Below are 16,572 nucleotides of genomic sequence, written 5' to 3'. Positions count from 1 at the left end.
GCAACTAAGCCCGTGTGCCACAACTATTGAGCTCACGCACCTCAACGAGAGAGCCCGCATACCGCAAACTACAGAGCCCACGTGCCCTGGAGCCCACATGCCACAACTACAGAGAGAAAAACCGCACGCCACAACTAGAGAGAAGCCAGTGTGCTGCTGCAACTAGAGAGAAACCTGAGCAGACCGCATGCTGTAACAAAAAGATCCCTCACGCCTCAACAAAGATCCCGAGTGCCTCAACTAAGATCCAAGGCAGCCAAAAAACAAAAGCAAAAACAAATAAGGAAAATAAATAAATAACATTTTAAAAAATATAATCATAGTTTGGGGTTTTTTTCATGTTTATTTATTTAATTTTTTGGCTATGTCGGGTCTTCATTGTGGCACATGGGCTTCTCTCTAGTTGTGGTGCGTGGGCTCCATAGTTGTGGCGCGCGGGCTCCAGAGCACGTGGGCTCTGTAGTTGCAGATCACGGGCTTAGTTGCCCCACAACATGTGGGATCTTAGTTCCCCGACCAGGGATCGAACCCACGTCCCCTGCATTGTAAGACAGACTCTACCACTGGACCACCAGGGAAGTCCCAGAATCATAGTTTTGAATACATTAGTTAATATGATTGTTTAGACAAATGCTTCCCATTTAAAGTGATGTTTGTAAGGCATACTAGGGTGAATAAACAGGCTGCTTGTAGCTGGAGGTGACTGGCACATACCTCCACCAGCATGCTGGCTGGAATGTTCCATTTAGAGGGCTTACTGGACAGTTTTTAAAGATTAAAAATATCTTTCATAAAAATGAAAAAAAACTCCTTAAACTGATCTGTCATATACATTTCATATTTCCATATGTCAGGTTTATGTCAATTGAGACAGACATGTGCTTTTTGTTTAATTACAATTATACTTTTCAGAATAGCTTAACACCAACAAAATGCTAATCACCAAACTGGCTTTGTTCACACCCAGCAAGATCCTAATCCAAACTCAAGAAGAAAAAAACCAAAGCTACATGGCTCCACCAAAGCCAAAGTGATGGAGATGCTCTATGGAAATCAAGCAAAAATCACAAGGCTTAAGCCTGTCAAGGTAGAAAAATGAAAACAACTCCAGGATCTTTAAAAAGTTTGGATTGAACTATTCTGCTAGTTCACACCGCTCCCCATTTTTTTCATTTTCATTTAACATTGCATTTCCTCTTTCCTAGTCTAATGTGCCCACAGTTTATTTTTCTTTGCTGACTGGAACAAAATAATTTTTATTTTTAAATTTGTATTGAAAGTTTGATATAAAAAAATTCTAGATGCTCAACCTCTTTCCCGCACCTATTTCTTGCTTACAGTGAACCTCTTTTCAATGAATATCTAATGAAGGTAGCTGTTAAATAAAAATGAAGGTTATATAAAAAAGTAAGAAAAAAAACCAAACCTATTATTAAATGCAGCTATTTTACCTCCACAGGTAGACCATATATGCGTATGTGCAGAGATAATGGGTGTATCTCTGGAATAGAAGTAAATGGAAATAGTATTACAGTATCAAAGAGAATAAATTATTCCACTGTAAATTTATCTGTTTATTTTTATCTCCACACCTCCACCCCTGCCGCTAGAATGCAGTGGGGTAAGAGATCTGCATCTGTCTTGTTCCACTGCTATGTTCCTGACATTGCCTGGCACATAGTAGATACTCAATAAATAGGTGTTAAATTGAATTGAATACATAGGATCAAAACAAGTTATCATTCCCTGATTCTAGGACTGGAAATAGAAGGAAATCTGAGACATGTAGCAGGACTACCAACTTCCCTAAATTCCACTGGCTTTTTTATTCCCTAAATAGAACCTAACTCCTGTGGTCACTGCACCCAGCAACTCCATTGCTTTCTGGTCAGCCTCTAATTCCTGTAGCTCATGCAGACACGAGCTTGGGCCTCTTTGAAACAGGCTGGGACAAAGATTAACTTCTTCCCAGAACCTAGTAACGTCTAATGAGCTCTGTGGAATAATATTTCTAAGTATTCATCATACCGGAATCAATATCAATGTGCTGTCAGTGTGTGCATTAGCCCCACAGTCAAACAAAGAACAGTCCTTACGGCCCAATAATGACACTGGGCGTGGATAGCTGGAGATGGGCAAGATGATGCAGAGATGACTATAGCAGCTCTCCTCAAACACAAGGCTTCCAGGATGTTGCACAAGATGGTCATTCTTGTACTTTGTCAGAGGTAGGCAGCATTTAGATTCAGCCACTGATAATACTCAGCAGAATAACTCTCTTTTATCTTCCTAACCCATGAGATGGATTACACCTTCCTGACTGTAAGAGAAGTCTACTCTTCTATTCCTTGCTGGTGTCGGCAAGGAATTCAAATGTCTTAAAGTTAGCAGAGCACTACATATGTAGCTGGTAAGACAGGTACAACAAACTTGAATCATTACTGACTCAGGTAAGACCTGCTTTTATTACAACTCCATCATGCCCGCACTCATTCGTGTAGCATTTCCCATACTCAGATCCTACTAGAAAGATATGTCAAGCCAGGGTACTGGCAAAAGGTCTGAGCATCAAGTCTGCATTACTTTAATCTCCGGGATCAGAGTAGGATCTGACCAAGATTCATGCTCATCCCTGTAGTAAAACGGATCTTAGTGCTGTAAATGAGATTTCATTCTACGTGTGAAATCTGATTTTCCAATTACAATGAGAAGGGTGGGGTGAGTTTGATAGAGTAAAGATGACTGCTGTTACGGTATACACAGTTAAGATGTTATAAAACTAAGATGACTATGGGTAAGCAGGTGGGCATCACAGTCAAATCACATTGATTTGGAATCCTGGTCCAATAACTTATTAACTATATGACCTTAGCCGAATTTGGTAACCTGGCTAAGACTTAGTTTCTGTAAAATGTAAATAATAATAACTTAATCCTATACAGTTACTCTGTATCTCATAATGTCATTATAAGGGCTGAATAAGTTACATACAATGTTTAGTCCAGTGCCAATTCATAATAAGAATTGAATAAATAAGAGCTGTGGTTGTTACTATGATTTTTCTTTTTATCACCCCACCATGGCCTAGTTATCTACAAAGAATTAACTTCTTTGTACCTTTGTAATTCAGTGAAGAAAGCCATAACCAAAAGCATGGAGGAAGTTAGTTTCTTGTCAGGCTTCCATGGTCTAAACTTGGCCACACAATAAATATGATCTTAATGATCTTTCACTGATAATCACTGTGAAACAAAATTCTCTAAATTCTAGAAAGTTTCAGTGAAACACCACAAAATGCAGCCATAGAGCAATCTCTCCCTTCCCCAATACACATGCACACCCCATCCACCCCTTGGGGATATATTAAACTAAGACAACTGAAATAGCCTTAGCCAGTAATTAAGACACACAGCTAATCAGAGAGCAGCACAGGCTGTGGCCCTCCGAGCACCCAGGATGACAGCTCCTGTTACTAGGGCTTTGTTCTCCTAGAGCAAAAAGAGCACAAAAGCATAAAGTTGGGGAACTGCAAAAGCATTTTGAACATTTGCAGAGGCGAGGAGAGATCACAGGCTCCTCTAAACTAGAAGGAGATTCTACCAGATAACTGCGTCAGCCCACACCCTCCAGTGCCTTCCCCACCCTCAAAGCATGACTCCACTTTTCCTATCATTGCCTTTAAGCAATCTGGCTTCTGCGACTTCCAGTAATGGTACAAATCACCCATGATGAAGCAGCTGAGAGCACTGTTAGACAAAAGAAACAAAAATTAAGCAAATAAGAAACTCCTTAAAAAGCTGCCTTTAGTTATTTTTATTCCTAGCAATTATGTTACCAAAGCAAGTCTTTCTTCATCGCTTTTCCTTGGAAGTAATACTTTAAATGAATTCCAATGGCCACTGAGTGATTTTCTCCAGACCCATAATCCAGCCACTAGATGCACTTTCCCCTCCCCCATCACCATCTAGCACTCCTCCCTGTCACCTTAGAGCCTCTGACTTAGCTGTATTCACACCCAGAAGTCCCAGCAGAGCTTTCTGTTCACATTTTACGACATAAAAAAAGCAGGCAATGAACCCATGCTCCTAAGGGCCTGCGATAAAGCCAGGCTGAGCTGACCTCTCCCATCCCAAACAGCTGCATGTCAGGCACATAAACTTAAAGGACCAAGAGCAGCATGTGTGTGATGGGTATAAACAAACTAATTAAATCCAAGGTCTTTCATCCCAGCTAGCACCTAATGGGACCAATAGGCTCGACTCTGCAAAAAAAAACCATAAAACAAAAAAAAAAAACAAATCACTCCAAGCTAGCAAGAGGTATTGCTTTTCCTGCTTCCTGCGATACATCTCTTTTAGGCTCAATAAACAGCCTCAAAGAAGAGGAATTCAAGGGTTGCCATTCATTCCTGTACGACTTTTCAAATAAAAACTATCAGCTTGGCAGCACTGAGCCAAAGACCACTCCCTGATCCCAAGTGGACACACTGATCAATTGGTCTGACATGCGCCTCCTCCTTTCCTTCCCTTAGTAGCAATCAGCTGCACAGGGGAAATCCATTGCCCAAAACAAAAGGCAACTCACTGCTCCTTATCTGATAATGTCAGGTCATATTTTTTAGAAAAAAAAATAATAATAATGAAGAGGCCTAAAGACAGAGCTAGGAGTTGAAATAAGCACCATATGTGTTTACATAGAGTTTCAGAATTGAGTTGAGGTTATGACTGAGCCCAGAGATCTGTATTTGCCACAATCACTGAGGACTCTGCTATTTATTCATCTTATCAGATTCTGGTTAAAGTTAAGCAAGGGGTAGCAACACCACTGCCACTTGCAGAGGCTCTCCATAGGGTTACCCTTCACTGCAACTGCCGCAGAGAGGAGACTTGTTACAAGTCACAGTATTTAAAGATTTAAAGCTGCAGATAACTCCAGCTATTTTGAGGACTAGCTAGAGATGAAAAAATATTGTGGCAGTCTTTCAACTAACTATGAAGGACACGGGTCGAAGGACTACCATATAAATCAATAGGCTCAAGTAATTTCATTTTGTTTGGGTCTCTATGTTTTTAAAAAATTCTGTCTTGAACATTCAAGAGATCCCCTTTCACATCAGGGTTATGTCAAATGCTTATTCAGCATTCGTTCCTTGCCATGAAGAAACTGAAACCCAACCGAGGTAAATACTGAATTTCATACTGTAAATCACTTAATATTTCATAAATCACAAGAGCAAATAGGGGACCAATGAGCTCTCCCCATAAAAAAGAAATAGATATCTTTACAATCTTTAAATACTGTGAACTGCTCAATTTACAGCCTATTTGGGGTTTTGCAATAGAAAAATATCTTATGTTTATGAAAAATTCCATGAGAACACTAAAAATAACAGGCAGAGATAGAACAAGAATAATTCCACATATTTTGATTCCTCTATGACTCTTATAGGCCTTTGTCTTAACCCAGCAGCCTGAAAACAGATTTAGGTAAAACAGCCCTTCTTTCCCTAGTCCATTTTAAGCAGACAACATCCCCCCATCACCGCCTTAGTAGACACCGACTAACCAAGAAAACAGCCATAAAATTAAGGCCCAGACATTTAACACTCACCATCTCCTGCTCCCACCGCCTTCTTTTGATGTTTACAGCACATCTGTAGGATGCAATACTAGGAGATGCCTTGTTTGACCTGCTGCATGATGCTGTGACATCAGTTCAGATGATGCAGCTCATTATGGGAAAGACTGCTGTTGCTATGGCAACTGGGATGTGCTAGGAATCCTTGCTGCATTTCCAGTGGAGCCTGAGACAATACGGAAGCCCTGTAAGAAACAGACAATATGCAAAATTTAGATCAAAGGAAGAGGATCCCTCATTGGGCTAAAATCCATAGGTTTAAAAGGGATTTCCCTGAAGTCATTTTGGAAAGAATAAAAATTACCTCCTACTTTGTTGTTACACACTTAGAAAAGGGGGGGGGAATGAGATTTAGTGCTAAAACAAATAAAAACTCAAATGGACAATGTTTCTCTGTTAGGGAATTTGATTACTTTTTCCTCTCTGGACAGCATTTCAATTACTTTTTTTAAAAGTTATTAAAAAGAATTTTTCTCATTTGTCAAAGACCAAAAGAACAAAGCAAGGAACAGAAAAAAAAATTAAAAATGGAATATAAACAGCTGAGAAAGTGACTCTAATTCTAAAGAAAATAGGCTTTAATTCTCAGAATATGGACAAACTCCTACTAACAAAGTCTGTCCTATCATTTCCACGGATGGACACCAACCCAGACACATGACACGTGACACAGAACCTTCTCATGCAGACTAGCCCCAGCTCTCACTTGAGCATTGGATAGGCACATGGAAGGAGGTTTAGAATCTAGGGGGCACACCACATCACCTTCAACTTCTCGGGCCCCTTCCTTTGACATGCACAGAACCCCTACCACTCAGAGCCAAAATGCAAGAGTCTTTTTCTGGGACCAAACCTAGTAGTTGGAACAAATGGCAGACCTGCTAGAAACTTCCTAAATCATTGGCATTCCAAACATTGGGGTTCTGTTTTCCTCTCTATGGGGCAATGAGACACACAGGAGGAAATTACTCACACCCCTCCCCCCACAAAAGCTGAAACTGCGTGAAAAGCCACATTTAGATAAGACATAGTGAGGTATTTCTCTAGTTCGTAAAAGAAAAGCAAATCTAAAGCAATCATTTCTTTCCACTCCTGAGCAGAAACAAACATTATGTGATGTGAACTGGGGAGAAGGAGACATGGACAAAGCAGCCATCTCTTGCATATTTAATACTCTCAGACCATGGATAGAGAGAGAATCAAGCTGACCTACATACATCCACTCTATCTGCACAACTCTGGGGAAGAACAACATTCTAAAACCCCCAAATCTAATGAGACAATTATGTTGTCCCCTCCTACTTGAGATTTTAAATGGCATTGTTAACCAGCAGCATGGGAGATGGGGAGATGAAATAGCAGAAGGAATTCAGGCAGTGGCTTGGTAAATGGGGGTTGATAAAATGCCTGAAAGATGCCAAGATCCTAGCAGGGTGCACCATCAGCTATGCACAGGGCATCCCCTCCCTGATGCAAAGCCAGGATTGTTCTTGCTTCACCTAATGAGGAATTGGGAGGCCAAGAGCAAGATGTGAAGCTGCCTGCCCATGTCATCCATGCTCTCAGTCATGGGCAGAGCCTGACTCCCACCCTTTATCTTAGGCCACATGCCACACCAAGGGAAGTAACAGGCAGCCACTCCAGTGCAAAGAGCACTGATCGGGGCTTCAGGAAACCCAAGTGTTAATGCCAGTTCCTCCAGTGAGCATCTGTGTAACATCAGGTCAATCAATTAACCTCTCTGGGCCTCAAGTTTTTCATCTGCAGAGATGATGGATTTAGCTAATAACCATGGTTTTCAAGGTGTTTGTTAGGAGTGGAACACTATCTTAAAAAGTGGACCCATAGGGCTTCCCTGGTGGCGCAGTGGTTGCGCGTCCGCCTGCCGATGCAGGGGAACCGGGCTCGCGCCCCGGTCTGGGAGGATCCCACGTGCCGCGGAGCGGCTGGGCCCGTGAGCCATGGCCGCTGAGCCTGCGCGTCCGGAGCCTGTGCTCCGCAACGGGAGAGGCCACAACAGAGGGAGGCCCGCATACCACAAAAAAAAAAAAAAAAAAGTGGACCCATAAAGCAGAAGCAAGTCATGAAGTATTTTCTTGCTGTGTGAATAGGGTTGTAGTAATTCACCTTGAATTTCCCAATGGCCTTTCTCACTACCCCCAAATCCTCAACTTGTGGCGTTGTTTTGAGGATTGCATGCACTCATGTATATAAAAGCATTTGGAAACCAAAAGCATCACAGAAACGTTGAACCTTTGTTAATATTGTCATTAACAGCCCACTCACCCCAGTCAGGGGAGGCTATTTAGCTCTCGCCTGTAGGTCCAGTAAGATTCTGGACTCTGGAATAAGATGGTTAGGAAATGGCTTACAAAGTCTGCACAGCTACCAATGCGGGCTTACCCCTCACTACGCACTTCAGGGAAGGTAATGGACGAGGGGTCCTCCTGGAGGACAGAGCCAGGGCCATGGGCAGAATGGATAAACAACTTCTCTTGGAGAACAGAGTCAGGGCCATTACCAAGGAAACTCTCCTACTTCCAGGTGGCCATTCTTACTAGCCAAGGGTCATTTCCACCCTAAGCAATGTTACTTGGCAATACTGTTGACATTTTATTATTTTCAGGTTTCCAGGAGAACAGAGCTACAGAATTAACCAAAGGTTGAAATCTTATGCAGAAGGAGAAGGGGTTTAGTTACTCCTTTACCAACAATGCCCAATTCTGGAATTCTGGCTTTAAAATTGACCTTCATTCACAAAATATACAAATACTCAAGCACTCTAACCACATGACCTACATGACCATACACCCATGCTGGCTGTAGATGCTGTTTTAATCAGTACACTATATACTTTCTGAGAACAATTGTTGGCCAAAAATATTTGGACACCAAATTACAGTGGTCATTTGTGGCTCTTACTGTTGTCAAATGCACACCATCCCTTCTACTTTTTTTAGATAACCGCACAGATATTATTATTAATCATGGGTGATCAGAATAGAATTTGCAACCATAATATTAATAATAAGCTCAGTTATTATTGTAGTTAGCTAACGGTTGGATTTATCATTTCCTCTCCAACATTACCTCTTCCACATTCTAACTTATATGCTTTGGGTGGAATCCAACCAAGGAATGCAGAATGCCACTCAGTCTTAAGCCAATAAGCTTGTTCCATTCCCAGACATACAGAAATTAGTTCAGAGATGGTATGAGACCCCACTGAAGCCAATAAGAGACATTGTAAAGAAATCACTGTTGGCTTCTGGTTTTGAAAGGGTGTCAAATCTGAAGTAGCTCATCCATTTTGTATTCATGAGTGAAAAACCTGTCTAAGCCAACAGAGGGAGGGCTGAGCTGAGTTGAGAGAAAAGAAACTGAGCTCTGATGACACTGCTTGGGCCAGAAATCAGCCCTACTCTGACTCCGTAAGTTATAAGAGCCAAAAAGTCCCTTTTCTGCTTCAGCCAGTATGTTTTGGGGTTTCAGTCACAGTAAACAGAGCCCTAACTGATCCAATCATTGAAGAAACTGTGTAAGGCATAAATTGGCACCATTGGCATGAAGTGTACTTGGAAGAAAAAAAAAAAGCTTGGGCTCTGGAGTGGTGCATGAGACTGAACAGTGAGACCCCTCAAAGGGTTAGGGTCAGGGCCAGAGCTGGCAAGACCCCCTCACAAGGAAGGTGCAATGCGTTATTCATCTTTTCTCCTGGACATTCTCGGACTTGATAGTGACTACATACTCCAATCAGCTTAAGCCCCATTCCTCTGTCCTTTCCCAGGCAAAATTCCCATCAGCAAAGGCCAAAAAAGCCTCCAAAAGCCCAGGGAGGATGGATTAGCTCCTGAATGAACACCTCGATTTGGAACCTGAAGCAAACCTTGGGGTGATTTTCGCCAAAGAAACTGGCCCCAACCTGTTCAAAGGTCTCCCTGTCATCTTCTGAATTTAAGATTTTCTCTTGCCCGACTTTAGAGTTAATATGGTTTGCTGCTTCACTAGATTTAACGCCAAACAAAAACATTCGACATAAAACCAAGTGGCTTTAATGTGCTGGTGGAAGTCCAGTTGTGCTGAGTTAAACAGCACATAAACAGCACATAAACAGCACATAAACCCTCATCATATGTTGGTCCTGACATATATAGATATTTCCTTTACCAGGTAAAGGAAATATCTATATATGTCAGGACCAACATATGATGAGGGTTTATGTGCTGTTTAAACTTTGCACTGGCATTTCTGCGGCTTTCCTGTTGTAGTACTCAATTTTTTCATAGGTCTTAATCTTATCTACTCAAGTAGACAGCTCTTTAGGGTACTACCAATGTCTTGTGCTACTTTTGATTCCCCCATAACCTTTAGCGCACTCCTAGGCATAAGTAATCCCCTAACAAGTCCTTCTTAATTCTTAATTTCTTTGTTGTTAAAGTAACATTGTTTCCATTCCAGGCAAAGAAAAATTTCCTAACAGCTTTCTCCTTATCACAGCAGTTTGAAATGTTATAAGATTTTACTAAGGCTTACATGTGTAAATCTTTTCCCCTTCCTTTTGCTGCTTAAAATAACAAAAAGTAATTTGCTACTAAGAAAATCTGACCAAAAATGATAACGCAAGCCAGCAAACAAACATTTAATGTGTCATCAGAGACAGAAGGAATAGTGATCAAGATACCTGTTTAAAGTTATTTACAACTGAGTCTTTTAATTAACATAGCATTTTCAGCCCACACGGTCTTTTAAAAAACTAGATTCCTCCCCTTACCTGAGAAAAATCATGAATAAAATAACTAACCCTCATTTACACATATTCTCCCGGCATAAGCATAATACATTCTAGAAAGATGGAGTTTCCTGAGATAACTTTAGTTAGAAAAAGTGATTCTTTTCTGTGGAAAAGAAACAAATTACATCATACCTTCATATATATAATTCCTACAGTAAATAATACATTAAAGTGCTCACTAAATCAAAGTTACAAGTAGCTCTGATAAAAGAGATTTGTTTTACAAGGTACAAACATTTTTTTAAGTGAATAATCCAATTTAGTAAATGTACTCTTAAAAATCAGCTCTATATAAAGTACAGAGTTACACACCGTTGGTAAAGTTATCTTCATTTGCTAGAGTGCTATGAAAGAAACAAGAGAGCTGAAATGTTCAGCCGATTACAAGTATCCATTTTGCTTTACATCTAACTGAGTCATTATATCAGGCTGCCTTATATTCCATTAACTGGATGCATGTCTGTCATGGAAACAACTTCAAGTATCTTCAGGGCAAAGACTAAGTCTTCCAGAGCAGAGTAGGTTGTGTAGCAAACACTTGTTGCCTACATTGCCTAGTAAATGCTTCTTTACATGAACTTGTCAAACTCAGAGACTTGATCCTGGCCAGCTAAAGACATGCAATTAGAAACTTCCAAACCACCAGTCAAACATAAATATACATGCATATAAACACATACACATATAGACTTAAAAACATAGGTGAGAATGAGTTTTTGCACATAATACCAATATTTCTCTCTTACTCTAGCCAGTGATAACATTTTACTTTTAAATGTACTAATTTACTGCTGGTCTAAACATTCTATCAAAATGTATTTATTGTAAAAACATTTCACCATAATACAAAATATTGCTTCATGGAATTCTTTTGAAAAGGATTACACAGACACAAACATAAAAGTAAATCTAAAATATTCATAAGTATACATGTCACAAAAAGAACATATACCATAATAAATACACTGAGATAACATACAAAACAATAAAGTCAAGTAATAATAGCATTGCTTTACCTAGCTCTATGTTTATAGTGCTTGCTCGGTGCTGTGGACTGAATATGTGTATCCCCCCAGAATTCACGTGCTGAAATCCTAACCCCCAAGGTAATGGTATCAGGAAATGGAACTTTTGAGAAGTGACCAGGTGATGAAGGTGGATCGCTCATAAATGGGATTAGCGCCCTTACAAAAGAGGCCCCAAAAAGCTCCCTTGACCCCTTTTACCATGTGAGGACAAAGCAAAGAGCATTGTCTATGAACCAGGAAGTGGGTTCTCACCAAACACAGAATCTTCCAGCCCCTTGATCTTGGACTTCCCAGACTCCACAACTGTGTGAAATTAATGTCTGTTTTTTATAAGCTACCCAGGCTATAGCCGCCCAAACAGATTAAGATCCCAGCTCCTCAAAACTAAGTTGTGTTTCTATATACCTACAACAAAAGATAAATTAAGAAAACAATCCTATTTACAATGGAGTCAAAAAGAATAAAATACTTAGTAGTAAATTTAACCCAGGAAGGGGAGAGATCAGTACACTGAAAATTATAAAACACTGATGAAAGAAATTAAAGAAGACATACATAAATGGAAAGGTAGCCCATGTTCATGGATTAGAATAAATAACATTGTTAAAATGTCTGTACTACTCAAAGCAATTTTCAGATTCAATTTAATCCCTATCAAAATGCCAGTGTATTTTTTACAGAAATAGAAAAAACAACCCTAAAATTTGCATGGAACCAAAAAGATCACAAATAACTAAAGCAATCTTGAGCAAGAAGAACAAAGCTGGAGGCATCACACTTCCTGATTTCAAACTATCATACACGGCTATAGAAAGCAAAACATGTGGTACTGGCATAAAAATAAACACATAGATCAATGGAACAGAATAGAGAGCCCCAAAACAAACCCATGCATATGTGGTCAACTAACTTTCAACAAAGGCACCAAGAACACAAAATGGGAAAAGATAGCCTCTTCAGTAAGTGGAGCTGGGAAAACTGGATATCCACAGGCAGAAGAATGAAATTGTGCCCTTATCTTACATCATACACAAAAATAAATTCAAAATGGATTGAAGACTTAAGGAAAAGACCTGAAACCATAAAATTCTCAAAAGAAAATATAGGGGAAAAGCTCCTTGATATTGGTCTTGGCAGTAATTTTCTGGATACAACATCAAAAGCACAGACAACAAAAGCAAAAATATATGAGACTACATCAAACTAAAAAGTTTCTACATAGCAAAGGAAACAATCAAGAAAGAAGAAAATATTTGCAAACCATATATCCAATAAAGGTTTAATATCCAAAATATGAAAGAATTCTTACAACTCATAGCAAAAAAAAATCCAATTTAAAAATGGGCAAAGGATCTGAATAGACACTTTTCCAAAGAAGACATACAAATGGCCAAAAGGTATATGAAAGATGTTCAACCTCACTAATCAGGAAAATGTAAATCAAAACCACAATGAGATATCACTTCACACCTACTAGGATGTCTATTATCAAGACAATAGATAACAAATATTGTCCAGAATGTGGAGGAAAGGGAGCCCTTATACACTGTTGGCGGGAATGTAAACTGATACTGACACTATGGAAAACAGTATGGAGCTTCTTCAAAAAATTAAAAATAGAACTACCGTATGATCCATAAATCCTGCTTCTGAGTATATATCCGAAGGAAATGAAATCACTATCTCAAAGAGATATCTGCCCTCCAATGTTCATTTCAGCATTACTCACAATAGCCAAAATACACAAACAACCTAAGTGTCCACCAAAAGATGAAAGGATAAAGAAAATGTGGAAGACATATATAATCTGTGGAAGATATCTATATACAGGATTTATATCTCCCATTCCATATATGAATGTGTGTGTGTGTGTGTGTGTGTATAAAATACATTCAGCCATAAAAAAGAAGGAAATACTGCCATTTGTAACAATATGGATGAACCTGGAAGGCATCATGCTAAATGTAATAAGCCTGAGAAAGAGACAAATACTGTATGGTATAAGTGGAATCTGAAAAAAAAAAATTTAACTCATAGAACAGAGAATAGAATGGTGGTTGCCAGGGCCTGGGGGAAGATGTTGATCAAAGGGTACACACTTTCAATTATACGATGAGTAAGTTCTGAGTATGTAATGTACAGCATGGTGACTATAGTTGATAAGTCTGTATTGTATATTTAAAATCTGCTGAGAGTGTATCAATAGACCTTATGCATTCTCAACAAAGAAAACAAAAAACAAAAACCCAGTGACCATGTGAAGCGATAGATGTGCTAATTAAGTTGATTGTGGTAATCATTTCACAATGTATATGTATAACAAATCATCACATTGTACAAATTAAATATATTACAATTTTATTTGTCAACTATACTTTGATAAAGCTGGGGGATAGAGGGAGAAAATAACAACAGCAAGAACAAGAAAAAAGACACCCAGATCTTGTATGGAATGCAGCCAACAAGAAAAAAGACACCCAGATCTTGTATGTTTCCTAACTAATATAAGATCAACTTCAGGACCTGTTTTAGTTGGTGTGCTGGCCCTTGGCTTAATGTCTTAAAACACCCAAGAAGTGTGGCATAACTGTAGATAGTACCTGCTGTAGTTGGTCAGCACTTTAATAATGTGCCATTCAGGTTTTTAAATGTTAGTGGTGTGCTGTAGAGTATCATGAATAGTACAAGAGATGAGCTAGACTGAACAAAAAGATGATGTGTCACAGTAAAAATGAGCCAGCACCATTTATCTATCTGGGACTTCAAGTGGTGATTTAAAATAAGTAAATACCAACCTCCCCCACCACCAAAGTGGCACCATTCTGAGGCACTGTTTCTGATGCTCTGTGGGCTCCCTTGTATTGGTGGGCTTTGAAATCAGCTTTGGAGTCTCCTTCATAGGAGACAGCCTTAAGAGTAACTGTCACACAGACGGTGGGACCTAAGGAGAGTCTAAGTCCCACCTGCCCCATGGTCTCCCTCACAAACCTGTTTTGGTTTCTAAATTACCTCAGAATCCACTCCACTCAGCTGGAAGCTAATGAATGTTTTGGAGGAGAGGTGTCACCATCTGCCATCGCAGCTATTGATACCCGCAAGGCAGTACGTGCTGTGGGACAGGCACTAAGCAGACAAGTGCGAAGACAAATAGGTTGAAGCCCCACCACTAACAGCCACGGGAAATTGGGCAAGGCATTAACCTCTCTCAGAGTCCTCAACTGTAAAATGAGGAGTAACTGCTCTGCTTACCTAACAGTGCTATAAGAATCTAGGAAGCAAATGCCGTATTTGTAAGTGTTATAAGAAAGAAAGAGGGAAAGGAGGAAATGAGTAAAGGGAAAGGGAAAAAGAAAATGTTGGAAGGGAAAAGAGAAGGAAGAAAAAGAGGAAAAGAAAGAGGGAGAGAGGTAAGTAAAGGGACAGGGGAATGAGGAAGAGAAAAAAGGTCAGGGAAAAGGGAAGGAGGAATGAAAAAAAGAGGGGAGGAAAAGAGCAAGGGAAATGGGGGAAAGTGGAAGGGGAGAAGCAACAGGAAGGGAAAGGGGCACAGAGGAAGGGAAAAGGTGCGAAGGAATGTAGGCTTTGGAGCCTGAATTCTTCTAGGCTCTGCTCCCACCTAAGTGTATGTCCTTGGGCAAAGCATTTATCTAAGCTTCACATTTTTCCTCTGGGAAATGGGGATAATAATCCTGCCTTTCAATGTTATTATTAAGATTATCTATTCATTTTTTCAACCAATATTTAGTGAGCACCATTCTAGGTGCTTGGCATGCATCAGTCAACAAACAGACCAGAATCTCTGTCTTTGGGGAGCTGACATTCTAGTGTGAATCGAAGTGTCTAGCATGGTACTTGGCATATACCAGACACTCAGTAGATGTTAATTAACATTTTCATTGATATTAACAATGTATGGTGTTTATAAAATGTAAAATATTATTATTAGCTCAAATTAATCAGATTAGCCAGATTCCATTTCTATGGAGAAATGGAACTTAGAAGAGGTAAACTCTGATGAGGAAGGGAAGAAAGTTCCGGCAAACCAGATAGTACCAGGGAGAGAGACTGAGGTGGAACCCCTGTGTGTCCAGGATGCACCACCCTGCAGCATCAGTTGAAGAAAACTGCTCTTCAACAGAAACACTCACTGTGGACTGTTAAATGAGGAGAAAAAAACTACTATAATATTTGAGATGTTACATGTCTTTTTCAAAGCCCCCCAGGTTATTCTAATGATCAGTCAGGATTGAGAACTGCTGAACTAAAAAATCCATATGTGAATAATTGAGTAATTTTGCTGCACTATGTGAAGTATAAGTATATAATTAATGTACATGAAGGATCACTATGCACTTCCTGTGGCTAGAACATGAACTTTTGAGTTTTTCTACTAAGGGTGACATATTCGTTCTGATCCACACTTTACTTGTTCACTTGACTTACAGAAGGTGAGGGGGAGTATGCAAGATGAGAGAAGTAGAATGAAAGGATCTTGAATGTGCCTTAAAGAGGGCTCAGTCTAGGGGGTGAGGGGGATGTGCAGCCACTCAGAATTTTAAACTAGGAAGAGGCATATTCTAAAAGCTATCCTTCTAAGAGTTTTATAATACGTCCTCATCTGGAATTCCTAGAAACGGGCTCTTCTATTAATCTCTAAATTGGTAATAGTTCTCCCTTTTTTTTTGTATCTAAAAGCTATCTTTTAAAAATACACTCTCGGACTTCCCTGGTGGTCCAGGGGCTAAGACTCCGCGGTCCCAATGCAGGGTGCCTGGGTTTGATCCCTGGTCGGGGAATTAGATCCTACATGCCGCAACTAAGAGTTCATATGCCACAACTAAAGATCCCGCATGACACAACGAAGATCCTGCACGTGGCAACAAAGTTCCCACATGCTACAGCTAAGACCTGGCGCAGCCAAATAAGTAAATATTTAATAAATAAATAAAAATAAACTCTCAGCTTAAATTACTAAGGAGACATATATACAGCAAAGGTATACAGAGTAAGGGATTCAAATATTTTAGTCAAATATGAGTTACTTTTTGAGAAATAAGGAAGAATAAATGAGAGAAAAATTATAATAATTATTCTTATAATAGCTAACTATGTGAG

The 16,572-nt window shown here is 39.7% G+C and overlaps 1 protein-coding gene across 3 annotated transcripts in view; it reads right to left on the bottom strand.

The window, feature by feature from the left end:
* Nucleotides 1-5,801, bottom strand: part of AKAP6 (A-kinase anchoring protein 6) — a 529,420-nt gene extending 523,619 nt beyond the window's left edge. For 2 of the 3 annotated variants that reach the window (XM_028495685.2, XM_028495686.2), the window contains exon 1: nucleotides 5,611-5,800. The gene's annotated coding sequence lies outside the window, so the exon portion shown is untranslated. Of the gene's footprint in view, nucleotides 1-5,610 lie in introns of all 3 variants that reach the window. The other variant, XR_003681883.2, reaches the window with a different exon arrangement.
* Between the last annotated feature and the right edge of the window lie 10,771 nt (nucleotides 5,802-16,572).

This window comes from Physeter macrocephalus, chromosome 11 (assembly GCF_002837175.3).
Source record: "Physeter macrocephalus isolate SW-GA chromosome 11, ASM283717v5, whole genome shotgun sequence".
Classification (NCBI taxonomy): domain Eukaryota; kingdom Metazoa; phylum Chordata; class Mammalia; order Artiodactyla; family Physeteridae; genus Physeter; species Physeter macrocephalus.
This window is presented reverse-complemented; position numbering and strand designations above follow the sequence as displayed.